Here is an 18,258-nt window from a genome sequence, read left to right on the forward strand (position 1 = left end):
ATGGTCTGAGTTCAATGCTCCTTCCGAACCCCTTTTTTATAAGCTTAAGCTTCTGAAGCTCACTGAGAGCAACACTTTTCATAATGCATGCATGATATTTAATGTAGTGCACAGACTAAATGAAAGACTTTGCCAGCTTATTCCAATAATCTAGCCGACCCACGAACACAATACTAGAAGGAAAAATCAGCTGAAGGGGAAAAAATGCAAACTGAAATGTACAAGTTTTACCATCACATGCAAAGGTTTGGAGATCTGGGATGAAATTAACAGTACAATACAAACATCATCTTCTCTAAAGATATTTAAGAAACTTTTGAAAGATGACCTATTACAACAATAATGTTGTAAGTAAGTATAAACTTAACAAACAGTAAAACCAGATATAAAAATCAGTATATATTTATAAATTTATGTAAATCCATTATCATCTAATTATTATGTCTATTTTAATTTCCTAATAATATCTGGATAGAAAGTATAAGGATGAATTTTTCACCTCGAATACACTGATGTTTCTTTTTTTGTGTGTGCTTTGTGAGTACGGCTGTAAGAAGTATGAAATGTGATAAGGTTTGATAAGTGTATATTATATTCAAAACAATAATAATGTGTGATACCAGGTAATGGAATGTACGAGTGTATGTGGAGGATGTGAAATAACAAAAATATTTTGACTTGATTTTAGTGTGGGGGTATGGATTACTGTATTGTTTTTGTAATGTAATGTTTTTTTTTTTTTTTTTTTTTTTTTTTTTTTCCTGGGGTCCTTGTATAAGCTAAAGCAGCTTCTTGGGAGTTTCCCCTTTTTACAAATCTTACAGGTGTGGTGTTGTGCACATGTATCCATCTTAAAGGTTTGTGAATAAATAAATAAATTGTAGCATCTGAAATTTGGCTCCCTGGCCAGCCTTGGATAGCCGGGAATCTTATCTTTCTCCTGGATGTTATGTAAACAGATGCTCTATGCCCCGCACTATCCCGTATTCTGACCTGTGTGACCTGGTATTCCTAGCGACCGGAGGTGGCAAATGTACTGACATTCTGTACTTAAGTAGAAATACAAGTACTTGTGTTAAAAAATACTTTGGTAAAAGTCGAAGTACTGGTTCAACTTCTTTACTTAAGTAAAAGTAAAAAAGTACAGGCTCTGAAATGTACTCAAAGTAAGAAAGTAAAAGTAGCTCTTTGGAGGACGTTTCTACCTGCTATTGTTCTGTAAAGCTAACTGAACCTCATTATATGTTATTGTAATATATAAAATAATACATGAGAATAGAAACATTTTTCCAATCTAAATTTCAATCCTAATGAATTATGCACTCAGCTTGAATCTGTTATGTAGGACACAAACTGTGAAAGGGAATTTAAACACAGCTCTGTTCTCTGTGTCCTCCATAGTAGAGGGTGACTGTGCCTCCACCTAAACACCAACATGAGGATACTCAGGGGTTACAGTGGGATTCAGAAGGTGGAGGAACCCTAAGATCAGCTGTAGTGGCTCTGCATGGGGAGAAGAACCACAGCTTTCTATTGTAGCTGCAGTAAATGATGTTGGTGTGCAGGCTGTGATCAGCTGACCTGCTGCTGCTGCTCTGAGGTTTACTGCTCTGTGTGGATGAAGTGAACTCACAAAGATGTAACCCAGTATTTCACAGCTCTCTGAGCTGATCTCCATCCCCTACACTGACAGCATACAGGCTGTAGAAATGTTGGATTCAGTGAATGAATCTCAGCATCAGCAGCTTTGATTCAAACTCATCTCTGCTGCACTGATGTAACCTGTAACTCTGACCATGAACACAGCCTCTGTGCACCAACACAGAGCTTTACTGTAAATACAGTAAAGCTCTGTGTTTACAGAAAAGAGAGAGAAGTCCACTCAGAGGTGGACTTCTCTCTCTTTTCTCTCCCTGAAATACAGCAGCTCTGCTTTTAGCTAGCAGACACACTGTGTGACAAACTGCACACACTTTGTGAGTTTGCTGATATTTGTTGAGCATTCAGAAACATTGCACTTAAAATTACCTGCCACAAGTTACTCCATCTATGCTCGCTCCTCTTCAGTAGCGCTAGCTAAGCTGTCCCGCAAGCACAACTTACGGACTCGGTCACCCCTGTAACCCTTGATTATAATGTTATAAATGAGATAAAAATTACATGTGTTTGCGTATTCAATCCCTTTGTACCCAACAAGCCCTGGTGATGGAGGATATGCCAGTACAATTGTTTCTCATATGTGTTATTATTCCTCCGTTTAGGCTCAGATTATTTGATGTTTGACGGTGCACTGACTGCAAACTTTTCTCAGATATGTTAAAAAGTAATGAGTCTGTTTTGACAATGTAAGAAGTAGAAAGAACAGATACTTGTGTAAAAATGTAGGGAGTAAAAGTAAAAAGTAATCAGAAAAATTAATACTCAAGTAGAGTACAGATACCTGAAAAATCTACTTCAGTACAGTAACAAAGTATTTGTACTTCGTTACTTCCCACCTCTGCTAATGACCAAGGCTGCTGATGAACACGTCAACTCTTTTCAGGAACTGTTAGCCGAGGGGGGAGCTGGGTCCATTTTTTGATATTGGTAGGAACGTGTCCCAACTGTCCGTACCTGTTTCTACACCCCTGATTCTAGTCAGGCTGGCCCATTATAGCCCAGAGCAAACAAAAACATGTTCAGTTTAAGACTAAATCAGAATTATATAGGCCAACACAACAAATACTGGTTGTACTGCCAGCACTGCGCTGTTTGTGTTGCAGATGGTGCAGATCCCACCATGCAGCAAATCTGTGTTAATTACCTTGTAGTCGTGTCACGGTGTTTAACATGTGGTGCGTCCGACAGAAACAAATAAAATGCAGAGACTCTTGTCCTAACTTTTTTTCCATCTGTGAACATATTTGTCCCTCTAGTTTTTCCACTTCTTTGTTCATTCCCTCACTGCCATTTCCATTTTATAGTTTCAGCAGTCTCTCTACAGGAATTTGCTGACATTTGTGAGTCCTTATATTGATGCTTTTATTATTATTCCTTATATTGAGACAAAAATCCAGCTCATCCGGAGGGACACCAAGGCATTCCCAGGCGAGCCGAGAGATATAATCTCCCCAGCGTGTCCTGGGTCTACCACGGGGCCTCCTCCTGGTGGGACATGCCTGGAACACCTCACCCAAGAGGCGGCCAGGAGGCATCCTAATCAGATGCCTGAGCCACACCAACTGGCTCCTTTCGATGTGGAGGAGCAGCGGCTCTACTCTGAGCCCCTCCCGGATGGCCGCACTCCTCACCTTATTTCTAAGAAAGAGGCCAGCCACCCTTCGAAGGAAACTCATTTCTGCCGCTTGTATTTGCGATCTTATTCTTTCGGTCACTACCCAAAGCTCGTGACTATAGGTGAGGGTAGGAACGTAGATCGACTGGTAAATCGAGAGCTTCGCTTTTACACTAAGCTTCCTCTTCACCGCAACAGACCGGTGCAGTGTCTGCATCACTACAGAAGCAGCCCCGATCTGTCTGTCAATCTCTCGCTCCCTTCTCCGTTCACTCGTGAACAAGACCCTGAGATACTTGAACTCCTCCACTTGGGCCAAGAACTCGTTCCTGAGCCGGAGAGGGCACGCCACCCTTTTCTGGCTGAGGACCATGGCCTCAGACTTAGAGGTGCTGATTCTCATGCCAGCTGCTTCACACTCAGCTGCGAACTGTTCCACTGCAAGCTGGAGGCCCCCCCCCCGATGAAGCCAACAGGACCGCATCATCTGCAAAGAGCAGAGATGAGACTCTGAGGCCTCCAAGGAAGAAGCCTTCTGCCACCTGGCTACGCCTAGAAATTCTGTCCATAAAAATTATGAACAGAATCGGAGACAAAGGGCAGCCCTGACGGAGTCCAACACCCACAGGAAACGAATCTGACTTATTACCGGCTATACGGACCAAGCTCTCACTGCGGTTGTACAGAGACTGAATGGCCCGCAACAACGGGCCAGACACCCCATACTCCCGCAGGACCTCCCAAAGGATACCCCGAGGGACACGGTTGAATGCCTTCTCCAAGTCCACAAAGCACATGTAGACTGGTTGGCAAACTCCCACGCACACTCGAATATCCTTGAGAGGATAAAGAGCTGGTCCAGCATTCCGCGACCAGGACGAAAACCGCATTGTTCCTCCTGGATCCGAGGTTCGACTAATGGACGGACCCTCCTTTCCGGCACCCTGGCATAGACCCGCCCACTCCCAAAGCTGTATCGAGGTTTGTGTCAGGGATGTGTGTGGTGATGTTCGAAGCCTTGTAAGCCGGGCGTACCACATGACTGATTCAGGAAACAATTCGCGGATTTGCCGTGCGATTTGAAATGCAAGGGGCAGTGAAACGCAATAGATTCCCCCCCTCACAGTTTGTGGTATTGGGGACTATTGTAAATTGGTTTGCCGCCTATTTGAGCTGTTTCTTTTTTGGTGATGGAACTGGTGAGAAAAAGGAGATTTTCCCCTGTCTGGGAACATTTTGAGCTGATCTCTCCTAATAAGGTATGCGCATAGTAAAAAATTGTTATCCCAGCTTCATCTGTGCCCAGTGAAAGGATATTTTCTAAACCTTAAGTTAAAAAAAAACAGTTATTAAAATATGCCTATTCAGTTTGAAACTCTAATCTAATAAATGAAAATAAATATCAATAAAAATAATAATAAGCAAAAGAAATAAATAAAAGTGATACCTCTCACATTCAATAGACAAGCTGTGTGCCTCTTTACAGCCTGCATTTAGCCAAACAAAAGGTTAAAAACACTGGCCTAAGCAGAAGAGTCAAAATTATTTTTCTGCCTCTCATTTGAAATTCATTGCAAATTGACTTCTTGTCCAGTAAGTAAACTTTATCCTGTGTATGAAAGTAAAACAACCATATTCATGGTAACATTTCCAACAGACCGTTTTACCTCATTCAAAGAGTTTCTGACTCCTGCTGCTGTCTCTGGCTCAAAAACACTCGGAGCCATTCAGAGGGGGCGGGGGAGCGCAGTGGCATGACGCTAAGTTGCGCCTTCAAAATAAAAGCACGCGAGTTAAAATTTTTCTCCTCCGCGGTGTAATTTTTGGGTGGGACAAATGCGCTTGTCTCCAATATTGGGGGACATGCCCCCCCCGGACCCCCCAGGTTCCTATGCCTATAGCTCTGCTCACAAACCTGAGGTCAGCGGCAGAACTGATGGGCACACTGTAGACAGCTGTGTTAATGCACTGTTTTGATTACATGGTGTTGCCGTACAAGTCAGTCCCGCGATATCGGAGAGGAACGTGTGGTTTTCTTTTGGACGTGTATGCTATGCATTTTCTCCCATGACAAATATTGATTGCCTCCTGACAACTTGTTATTAATAAATACGGAAACCTGGATCATACACGTCTCTCATGATTGACACGGTGTCACAAGTGGGATGTCCCTTGCTGTGACTGTGCCGGACGGAATTTCCCATAAAACTCTGCACCAGGAACGGAGGTGAATAAATCTCCAGAATGGCAGACGGATTCAGATGTCCCGATCCCCTCATCTTTGATGGAAATGTAGCAGACAACTGGCTTAAATCTGAACGTGAATATGAAATATTTATTGCCGCTGCATACAGTGATAAGCCTGCCAAGACGAGAGCATACATACTCCTTGATCTTGCGGGTCCAGAGGCTATAGAAAGGGAGCAGTCATTCACATATGCACCCGCGGTCATGAACGGCGAAAAAAGTCATCACACAGGCGGAATCCCGGGAGGATCCCGTCTGCCTGCTACGGAAATTTAGAGAAACATGTAATCCGGAAACAAATGTGATAATGGAGAGACACAATTTCAATTCTCAATGCCAAAAAACATCAGAAACAGTTGAATCGTATGTGAGCACACTGAAAAACCTTGCCAAAACGTGCAACTTTGGCCCATTGCAGGATGTACTTGTTAGAGACAGAGTGGTCAGTGGATTATGTAGTGACAGTGTAGTGACGTTCCTTACTCAAAGAAACTGGCCTCACACTAGCCAAGGCTATACGCATCTGCCAAATAAGTGAGCTCACAGACCAACATACAAAAACCCTCTCTGCCCCTAAACATGCGACAACTGCCAGTGTGGATACTATGCAGATAAAATGCAGTAACAAACCCATAGGCCAGTTGAAATTTAAAGCCAAATCAGAAAGTACACCAATCTCAAACTGCAGCTACTGCGGAGGCACACAGCCTGCCCAATGCGACCAATACCCAGCCTTCGGTCAGCAGTGTCACGGCTGTGGGAATTACTGTATAACCGTTTCAAAAAGCAGTGTAGATCTACAAGAGTTTGCTAATCTAGCAGACAAGTGAATCAGCTATCAACAGAGGCAGATTCTGACACTGACACTTTTATGGCCGAGGGCTTGTCGATACAGGAAGACAACAACATTGATACTGTACACACTGAGGACTGTTACAAAGGGGGAAGAACACTGCACTATCATGATTAATGACAAAAGCCTTGAACTAAAAGTTGATACTGGGGCCAAATGTAATGTGATCTCCCTCGATACACACAAAGCCATCAGGCAATGTGAAAAAATATGCAAACCAAGTAAAATGGTTAAACTTGTCACTTTTGGTGGGACTGTGATCAAGTCTATTGGCACAGTGACTCTGCAATGTGAGCTCAATGGGCAGTACCACATGCTAAAATTCCAAGTTATACATAAAACTGTACAGTCTATACTAGACTTACAGCTTGAAGATGAAACTGGTCACCTTTAGCAAAGACGTACACCACATAGACACTGCTAATGATCAATCCATATCACAGAGGGTGTTCCAGGAATATGCAGACTTGTTTACAGATGAACTTGGTGAATTACCTGTAACCTATGTAATGAAGTTAGATCCTACTGTGGTGCCAGCCATCAAATATTGGAACAAATATTCGCCGGATACCCATGCGTTATAATCATAGACGACATTATTATTGGTGGAAGAGATGCAGAAGAGCATGAGAAAAATCTGAGAATCCTTCTGGAAAATAAAGCTCAGATTCAACAAAAATACATGCAAATTTGGGCTCAGGGTGGTGAGTTACGTAGGACACATGTTCACTGAGACAAGCCTCAAAGCTGATCTTACAAAAATAGCAGCAATCAATAAAATGCCCCCTCCGGAGGACAAATCAGCCCTGCAATGCTTTTTAGGAATGGTTACTTACCTGGGTAAGTTCATCCTGAACCTGAACGAACTAACACAGCCACTACGGCAACTGCTACACAAAGATGTGTCTTGGAGCTGGACGCAACACCAACAGGATGCGTTCGATGGAGTCAAGTTGTGTCACAAGTCCACCTGTGCTCCATTACTATGATGTCACAAAACCTGTGACTCCCACCGGTGACTCTCACCTGTGACACATCACAACATGGTTTAGGTGCCGCCTGCCTTCAGAATGGCATGCCGGTGGCTTGTGCATCCCTAGCATTGACCGCGACAGAATGGAGGTACGCACGGATTACTGCTGCTTGCAGTAGTCTTTGCTTGTTACAAATTTTATGACAACATCTATGACAAGGGTGGACAACTCCAGGCCTCGAGGGCCAGTGTCCTGCAGGTTTTAGATGTGTTCCTGATCCAACACACCTAAATCACATATAGAAGTCATTAGCAGGACTCTGGAGAACTTGACTGCATACTTTGGAGGTAATTCAGGCATTTGATTCAGGTGTGTTGGATCAGGGACACATCTAAAAGCTGCATTACAAAGGCCCTCGAGGCCTGGAGTTGACCACACCTGATCTATGGCAAACCCGTTGTGATCGAAACTGACCACCAGCCCTTGGTCACAATCCACAACAAGCCCTTTAATGCAATCCCTGCACGCCTGCAGCACATGATGTTGACACTACAGAAATTCAACCTGACCCTGACATACAAAAAGGGGAAACACCTCTACCTGGCTGATACCCTCTCACACGCACCTAGGCCTGATGTCAGTCCTTCAAAAGAGGAAAAGCACGAGTTTGAGGTGATGTCAGTGCAGCTGATATCCCCACGGCGGCTTGTTGAACTGCGCGAACACACAGCCACGGACTTAGTCCTCCAGACAATCACTCAGTTTATCAAAAACGGATGGCCCAGGTGCATAGGGAGAGTGCCCGTAGAGGCCAAACCATATTTTAATCTCCGCAATTAACTTACCGTCAAGGCCGACATCATCATGCAAAGGCACAGAGCTGTCATCGGTACTTCATTGCATTCTCCGTATATTAAGGCACTACACAAGGGTCATCCAGGTATGGAAGCTACAAAGAGGAGGGCAAGAGAATGCGCATTCTGGCCGTCAATAAATGAGGATATGGAGACTGCTATACAGGCATGCAGTATCTGCAACAGCCTGAAACCACACCAATAAAGAGGACCACTAAAACTACACGCAGTTCCCGATCTGCCCTGGTCTGTAGTTACCACAGATATATTCGAATAGGAGAGCCACCACTACCTTGTACTCGTGGATTTTTACTCAGGCTGGTTTGAAGTGTAATTAACAAATTAAAACGCCATTTCTCTGTTCATGGCATACCGTAGTCACAGATCTTGGGATGTCACACATGTGACAAACACTCCCGACTACCCGCAGTCCAGCGGCCTCAGTGAAAGGGCTGTGTAGAGTGCAAAGAAGCTGTTGGAGACTACAAAAAGGGATGGGACAGACTTCTACCTGAACCTGCTAAACCTGCATAACACACCACAGGTAAAGATCCTGTTGTCCAACACCTGTTGAAACCTGTGGCAAGATCAACAGCTTATGTCAAGGCCCAGCTCACAAAGAAACGCAAGACGCAGAAATGTTGTTATGACAAGTCCAGCAAACCCGCACTTCCCCTGCTACCAAATCAAGTGGTGAGACTCCAAACGGAAAACAGGTATGACAGGATGGGCATCGTGAGGCGAAGTTGCAATGAACCACGTTCATATGTAGTCGAGTTTAAAGGGAGAGAGTACTGACATAAAAGAAAGCACCTCCTGCCGGTGATGGAACCGCAACCTCTGTAACCGCAACCTCTGTAACCGCAACCTCTGTAACCACAACCTCTGTAACCCTCTGAGCCACTCCCACATGCAAGCGCACAGAAACAACCTCAGTATACACGCCAACCTGAAATGGTAAACCCTGACACGGAACATGTTTACCCAGAACAGTGTCAAATAACAACTACTGCAGAAAAGAGTCCCAACAGGGTACTATATTATAGTCGGGGAGAAAGTGTGGCTCAGCCTTCCACATCCACATATGGCTTATATGAGTGGGTTCATGTGCACACATGATATAAAAAACTGTTATATTTTGCTGGTTAAAATGAGTGGCTGCTTTTGCGCTTGGCTATAATGTTTATGCGCCACCTTAACTCAGATGTCTTCTGTTTTATTTTGATATGTTCATCTTTGATTGTCAGTTCAAGTTCTAACAACAAGTTCTAAAGTGATCTGTTATCAGTCAGTTGTGTTTATTTTGCATGTTAGGCCTACAAAGGGGGATGTAGACAGTTGTGTTAATGCACTGTTTTGATTACATGGTGTTGCCGCACAAGTCAGTCCCGTGATATCGTAGAAGAACGCAAGGTTTTCTTTTGGATGTGTATGCTATGCATTTTCTCCCATGACGCATATTGATTGTCTCCCGACAACTTGTTAATAAATATGGAAACCTGGATCATACGCGTCTCTCATGACTGACACACACCATGTAGCCAATCACACAAGGGGACATGGGATTATACCATTATGCTGAAGCAGAGGGGGAGATAAATGTTCCACCGCACGTGGGCGTAGTCCAGGAACAGTGGTGCAGAAACACGTGAATATGAGCGATACCCGTAAAGGAAGCAGCATGTAGCTGCAATTTAAGAAAATTGGAACTAACAGATCAGAGTGCCGTCATTGTAAATTGAAAATTACAGTGAGAGTAGGTTCCACCACAAACCTGCACAGACATACTGTCCATCCCTTGGTGCAGTTGGAGGAGAGAGGGCAAGAAACGTCTCTGTCTACTGACCCTGGTGAGTCTGGTCCAGAACCAATAAATGTTGTGGCATCGACCACCCTCCCCAAAGCAAATAAGTGCAAAAACACAGGTCAAACAAACAGTGTGTGCACAAAATAAAGCAATTATAAAGTTTGTCATAAAAAGGCTGAAGGCAAAAGGGGTTCTCTGCACACAAAAGATTCATTTTTGCGTATTTAGGCTAAAATATGAGGCGACAAATGATAACAAGTCGTTTGGGAGCCAAAAGAGCTGGATCTTCTTTGGGAGCCGAGCCTAAAGAGCTGACTCTCTGAAAAGAGCCAAACTTCCCATCACTAGTTCAGGCAAATGTGTCCCCGGGGGCCTGAACACTATTTAAAGGTTCAGGGAGAGACAAGGTGGAAATTGGGTGGCAGACTTGCTTGTGATTTTTAGGTGTTTTGTGGGGATTTGTATGGGTATATTGTTTTAGTGTAAATATTGTTCGGTGATTGTTTTAATTATAAATGATAATATATATAAATGCTTATGTGTTTTAGTTGCCTTTATGGAAAGTGTGTGAATACTCCTGCCAGATTGTTAGCAAGGTTTGGTTCATCAGCAGCAGGGTATAAAGGGCTGCTAATTACTCAATTGGTAGTGATGGTATGATGAGGCCCCATGGATGTGTCAAATCTTTCCAGCCAACTGCTTCACCAAAAGTCTGATCACATAAAGCCCCATTTAACAGGTTGTTTAGGAGTGCTGACATCTGCTGGACATTTGATGTACAGCATTCCTGCTGTTATGTTACATGTTGACAGGCAGATCTTTTAACATAATTATACAATTATTATGTGAAAATTTGACATAATAAATTTGAGGAATTGTAAAACCAGATTAAACAAATCTATGCTAATCGTGGTATATCTACGTATCAATAGGTCAGTTGTGGTATATCAATTAAGTATTGTACATAGACTGTGTGATGTGTGTTTGTGGATAAACAGTTACAGAAGGTGCTTGGGTGGATGTGGGGGGTGCTTTATTGACAGTGTTGGGGCTCAGGTGATTCCTTCTTTTGGGTGTAAATTCCCCAGTCTTAGAAAACACTCTCTTACAGAGGACTGAGGAAGCAGGGGTGCACTAAAACTGAAGTTCTAATGTGTATAGGATATACAGTAGGTGCTTCTGATTATGCTGCTATAATAGTGGATCAGACTCACCTCAGATCACCCAGAACCATTTCTCTATTTCCCACATCTTTTTCAGCAACTTGAATCACATAATGAGGCAGTCATGCGAGTTCAGAAAACGGGGCCTCGTTTGGATATTTGGAAAAAGGATGAGGGCCTTGACGCAGGCTTTATTTGGAAATGCCCCCTTTGCTCGACACAGGCCTTGGGGCTTTAGTATCACATGTGACATCACTACCAATTGGAGTGGGTTTTGTTTGTGCTGCTGGAATAGGTCACATTTGCTTCATAAGGCAGCTGAGTTAAGAGTTGTAAATTAAAGCCTTGATAAATAAAAATAACAAAACTTGGGTGGATATTAAAAATCCTGTCTCTGCCTGCAGTGATTAAAGCCTTGCTGGTCAATGGCCATTCCTCACACTACTTAAAAATAAATAACAATAATAAATAATAATAATAAAAAAACATAGGATGCACTGCACTGAATAGGATCCAATCCTTCAAAATCACCCACAGGGTTCAAATGTGCTGTACAATAAAATACATAAAACAACTCAATAAATACACAGAAATACCATAATACATATGAAGTAAACAAAAGATTGAAAACACAGCTCACAGACTCAGCATTTTACTTAGTGTTAAAAGTCAAAGAAAAGAGGTGCGTTTTTAAAAGTGATTTAAAATGTGCGAGTGATGAGGCCTGTCTAAAGTGCAGTGGTAGATCATTCCAGAGATTTGGTGCTGCCACAGCACGGTCCCCTCTGAGCTTAAGCCTAGTTTTAGGCACCATCAGAAGCAGTTGGTCTGCTGACCTGAGTGACTGGGTGGGAGTGTACAAGTGTAGCTACTCAGAGACATATGGTCGGACAAGTCCATTTAGAGATTTGAAAGCAAATAAAATCATTTATAAAAGGATCCAAAAATGAATGGGCAGCAAGTGGAGTTAAGCTAAAACAGGCGAAATGTGCTCATGTTTGCAGGCACCAGTTAAGAGATGCCCAGCAGCATTCTGCACCAGTTGAAGGCGAGCAATAGAGGACCTGCTAAGTCCCATATAAAGTGCATTACAATAATCCAGCCGAGTGGTAAAAAATGTGTGAATTACTACTTCTTTTTTTTCTTTTTTTAAATCAATCAATTAATTAATTTATTTTTATTATTTTTTTATATTTTGGCCAGCTGCCTCAAGTGAAAAGATGGAGAACACAGAGTCACCAAGACCAACACAGAAACTCCTACTTGTCAAGTATGACTGAAACCTGTGCCCTTGATTCCCGCCTACTGCTCCAGACAAGAGAGTAAGTGTCAAAGTCAGCAGTTAAATGTAAAAGAACAAGAACAACACAATCACCTGAGTCAGTGGCTGAAAAGATGTCATTTAAAAATCTTAAAAGTGCTGATTCAGTGCTGTGTAAGGGTTTAAAACCAGATTGGAAAACTTTAAGAATATTCTCCTCATTTAAAAAGGTCATTAGCTGACTGTGAAATACTTTCTCGAGAATTTTTGATGTAAAAAAAACAAATGGCAGACCAGAAATCGGCCTAAAGTTAGCCAAAACTGTGGGCTCCAGACCAGGCTTTTTTATCAAAGGCCACAGAACAGCATGTTTAAAATTTACAGGGACCACACCTGAGCACAGACTGTTCTTTATAATATTGAGCACAGCTGGCCCAACAGTTGGAAAAATTTCTTTAAAAAGATGAGGAGGGACAACACCATTTGGAGACCCTGAGGGCTTCAAATGACGAACAGTCTGCTGTAGAAATTGCAATGTTTCAGGCATAAAAGTGTCAAAAACCCGCAGCACAGGGGGCACCAGGGTGGCTCAGGATGTGAGCCAGGTGACCATATATCCCGTGTGGCAGAGCGCAGGTTCCTGTCCTGTCCCTTCTTGGTATTCACGGCGTGTCTTCCCCATTTCTCCTCTCGCTTTCCTGTCTCTCTCCATTGCAAGAACAGTCCAATAAAGCCATAAAATGGCCAAAAAAAATCTAAAAAATAGGAGAAAGAGACTGAGGGCATCATCTGCAGGATTAAGAATTAAGAGCCCTTGTAGAGGTTGTAGAGGGATCACCCATTTCCTGGTGGAATCCGTTTGTGCGCCAGGGGGTCTGCGCCTCCATGGGTGCACCACCAAACACTACCCTACTGCAAAAAAAGAGAATAAACCGGTGGAGGACAAGGAGCAGCTGTACTGTCAGACCAAGATGAGAAACTGACTGCAATGGGAAAAAAAAGAAAAATATCCAGTGTTCGTACTGTAAGTGATCATCAGTGTAAGTGATGACATCCATCCATCCATCCATCCATCCATCCATCCATCCATTCTCTTCCGCTTATCCGGGGCCGGGTCGCGGGGGCAGGAGCCTAAGCAGAGAAGTCCAGGCTTCCCTCTCCCCAGCCACCTCCTCCAGCTCATCCGGAGGGACACCAAGGCATTCCCAGGCCAGCCCAGAGATATAATCTCCCCAGCGTGTCCTCGGTCTACCATGGGGCCTCATCCCGGTGGGACATTTCCTGGAACACCTCACCCAAGAGGTGACCAGGAGGCATCCTAATCAGATACCTGAGCCACCTCTACTGGCTCCTTTCAGTGCAGAGGAGCATCCAGTCATGATCTTAATAGTTTTAATGAAAGATAATTTAAAACAAGACGAGAAAAGCAATAGTAAAATATGTTTAAATGACAAGACTAAAGCCCACATCTTTCCATTAAGTATTTATCTTATTCCATTAATATTTATTTTTTAGTATTTTTTTACATTGATATATATATATATTATGTATATAATGCTTATGTATCTGTGTCTAGTTTTTTCTATTTTATTTTATTTTATTCTATTCTATTTTAGTTCATTTGTTTTTATTCATCCTTTTCATTTTTCTCTGTACTGAGCTACTGTAATGCGCAAATTTCCCCGTCGTGTAATCATTAAAGTTTTATCTTATCTTATCTTAGTTTTCTTTATATGTAATTTACTTTTTAATTTATTTATTTAATTCTAGGGTAGCGCAGTGGCACAGATGTTAGCACCGTTGCCTCTGTGTTCGAATCCACCTTGGGACCAGGGCCTTTCTGTGGGAAGGTTGCCTTCTTCTCCCCGTGTTTGCGTGGGTTCTCTCTGGGTGCTCCAGAACTTCCTCCCACAGTTCAAAGACATGTACTTAGTGGGGTTAGGTTAACTGCCCATAGGTGTGAATGGTTGTCTGTCTCTCTTTGTTAGCCCTGTGACCTGTTCAGGGTGTACCCTGCCTCTCACACTATGACAGTTGGGATAGCTAAATCACTGTGTAATGTTCACACGCATTTGTATGTAAATTGTCTGCTGGTAAATGAGGGCCAGTGTGCTTTAGAGTGGGGAGAGCCATGAGTGTGACAGTAGGTCAGCATTAATAATACCACGACCCTTAAAGTAAAGCAGCTCAGTAGAATTCAGTTATTTTTAACTCGAAAAGATGAAACTTAATCTATCGTCGTATATTGTATTCAGTATATGTCCTGACATAAAATAAATAATTACTTCGGAATAAAGCGTAATCAGATGTGAAATGATCAGGATGGATGGATGCAAGTTTGCATGGGTATAAAATTTAACTAGACCATCTGGGAGAGGAGAGAATCAGAGCTGGCCAAGAGAGAAGAAAGCCCTGCACTCCAATTCTGGACTCCAAGTCTCCAAGGCCTGCATCTGTGGAACTTCCCTCCATTGATACATTGATCCTGGGACACTGAAATCCAAGATGGAACATTTCTGACACTCAGTAGTAGGCACTGTGCTTTATTTTGGCAGGTGCCACCGCAGAAGTAAAAGAGAAGGCTCCTTGCTTATCTGCAATAAGAGATGCAATGTTACTTAAATTAGGTCTTCAAACCCTGCATCTTATGTGCCAATCGTTTTTTGTGCTGCTTGCTTGATGGTGTGCCTTGGAGGAAAGAGAAAAAGGGGAGAGATAGTGAAAGAGAGAGAGAATGACAGACAAGGTCTCTAATATAATGGCTTGTTTCAACTAGAGGTGCAAAGGCCATGAAGCATTCAGAATCATCTGAATTGAACACAATTGCATTGACCTCAATAAATGCTCAAAATGAAAGGTCTCCAGTTGCTTTGAAAGATTATATAAGTCAATTGTTCAGTGCACTTCTTTGATTTTTTTCTTACAGGGAAACAGATTTCTTTACAGCCTCACTGTGTTGTAGCCCATGCAGAACTGTGTAATCCTGTTAGATACCACAGGAGTCTGTCATTTGAAGAAACAGGTTTTTATATTTTAGGTTAAGGGGTGGATGTATGCACCCTCCTTGCTGGATTACTAATTGATCTTGTTTTACATTGCAAATGAGTCATTCATATTAGTGTTGGCTCTCACTCAAAAAGAGGGTGCAGTAGTCTTATCCAGCCACTGCAGGAATTGATTAGCATTGCACAGAGAGTGAGTCTTGGCAGCCTCAGACACAACCATGCAAATGTGAATGAATAGCTAATGTATCATGGGGAGGATGTTTGTTTGTCTCGTGTTGAGGATTTCCAAGGGGAATGCATTTCCAGGACGGCAAACACTGATGGTCCTCATCTGTTCTATTCCAGGAAGAAAAAATACACCTCTCAAGCAGTGTGTGGCAGTGCAATACAAATGAAAAATGCATGGTGTTTCAGTGTCTGAGCTGATAGTTTGTGCCACAACTCATTCAGCCTGTGAGCCAGTCATGTGTGTGACATCAGCCTCCACAAATATGAAAAAAGACAGAAGAGGTTTTTTTCATTTTCATTTGCTTTTGCTGTATCATTATGACAATGCCGGCGGGCCTCCAGGCACCCATCACATAGACTGCTTGTCGTTTCAGTGGAACAGGACATGCTGTGGCATTGTGCCACTTTGTGTCTGAATGCTCACAAGCTGCCGTCACTATTCATAGTGAGCCAGCGGGTCTGTAGGGCAGGGGATCTCACAGGTCATGTGACACGTAAGTAAAAGCCAGCATATCTTATTGGATCGTGAGCCTGTCTAAAGTTCAAGGTTCTAAGAGGCTGCTGAGATTCTTTGACCCATCATCCATGTTGAAAGTGGTCACATTCAATTGCATTGCTCTAGGGTGTAGTTTGGTCATAAATGATGTGTAATTGAGATTTAATGATAATTTAAGACTCAATAGTACATGGATTAGTCTTTGTGTTTAACATTGCCAGATACTCTGAGAGCATAGAAATCATTCAACTGCTAACATCAAATTATGGGATGAGCTTAACAATTTCAATGACATGATGAATTTCATATTCAATATGGCAAAAATCACATGTAAGAAAATATACATAAATTTCACAAATGTCATGCTGAAATAATCATTTTTAATGGAGCATTATATCAGGAATCTTTGTCAGTTATTAAGTCTTCCCCTAAATAGTCAGTGGGGTTGAAGTCAGGTGACTATTGAAGAAAGTCCATTAACATTCGGCACTCCTTGGCCTTATTTCGTTTTCCGTAATTCTTTAGAGATTTGAGGTATGTTTTGGGTTATTATATCAAAGCTGCAAACTAGAGAGTGGAGCATGCCTCTGAAGGATAATGGAAGTGCTACTCTTTCCTTGGTCAGTGAAGAGCTGATTTGTTGCAAACCTTGTGTAGAGGCACTACTCGTTATCTGAGACCTTAAATAGACATCATTCTGTGGGAAGACATTTTTCGTGGTAAACTGTTTCTCTTAAGAAGTTGCTTTTTTGCCACTCAGTGAGCAAAGCTTGATATATTGATCTTCTGATGATGTTCTTATTTTGTGGCTGCCTGATCGTGCTTTGGAAACAACTGATCTAGTTTCTACAAAGTGTTTTGAAGGCCCATGCACTGGTCCTTTGAGGACCCTCAAGCTCCAAGGCCTCTGGTAGAGGACCCGACCTGGCTAAGATGAACTGTATAGTATATATATATATATATATATATATATATATATATATATATATATATATATATATATATATATATATATATATATATATAAATAATATACAGTACCAGTCAAATATAAATATGGAGGAAAGTTAGCCATCTATCAGAGCTGCAGAAAGGTGTGATGAAGTGCCTAAGAAGTACAACAAGCTGTCCATACCTGAGGTGTTAGAAACTGCCAAGCAAAGGCTCATAGCCTTGGCTAACTGCTTGAAGAGGTATACCAGAGGGATAGAAGCCAGAAGAAAAAAACACACAACATACTCAGTGGCTACTGGATCTAAGAGCAGACCACAGCAACCAAACAGGCCAAGAAGAGTCTCACGTATGAGATATAAGCGTTGGACAGCACCAGGCCCTGACATGATTCACACCTACTGACTAAAGAAGCTAACTGTACTCCACAAGCACCTGGCATCACAAATGAACCAGCTGTTAAATGATAGGATGCACCCTGAACGGTAAACTCATAGGTGTCAAACTCAAGGTCTGCGAGATAATTTCAGATGGCTATTATTAATGGCTTGCTGCTAAATAGAGCTCCCACCACTCATACTACAAATCCCACTACACACTGCAACAGCTGCTGTGCAGGTCGAGACCTGTGCACTAACCCGTTTTCCCGTGTTGCCAATGACACGCTGATCAGCGGATAAAAACATCGGTCAGTGCTTTTTACACTGACATTTAAGCTAACCTGACCCCCAAAAATAGTCAAACAAAAAGTGAACTTTGAAAACATGAATTTTCAAAAGAGAACCTGTTTGCTGAGATCGGATGTAACCCTGTGTGTCGGTACAGGCAGAAGGAGACCAGTACAGGTGAGCTGACAGTGCATCATTGCACCACACATGAGGAAACGCTGCGTTTTGCCGACTTTGAAGAACAGAAATTTAATTTCCTGCTCAGAAGTCCACTTGCAGTTGACATGGAGAAAGCTCCAGCAAACATGCAGGTGGAACTGACAGAACTCAACTGTAATGGCACACTAAGGGCAAAGCTCTATAAGGCCCACACAGTTCACCCAGTTCATTCCTGACACGATGCCCCAACTTTGCCTACATGCTGCTCGAATGATCTGCATGTTTGGTAGTACATACCTGTGTGTGCAACTTTTCTCT

The sequence above is a fragment of the Archocentrus centrarchus genome, chromosome 2, assembly GCF_007364275.1.
Source record: "Archocentrus centrarchus isolate MPI-CPG fArcCen1 chromosome 2, fArcCen1, whole genome shotgun sequence".
Lineage (NCBI taxonomy): Eukaryota > Metazoa > Chordata > Actinopteri > Cichliformes > Cichlidae > Archocentrus > Archocentrus centrarchus.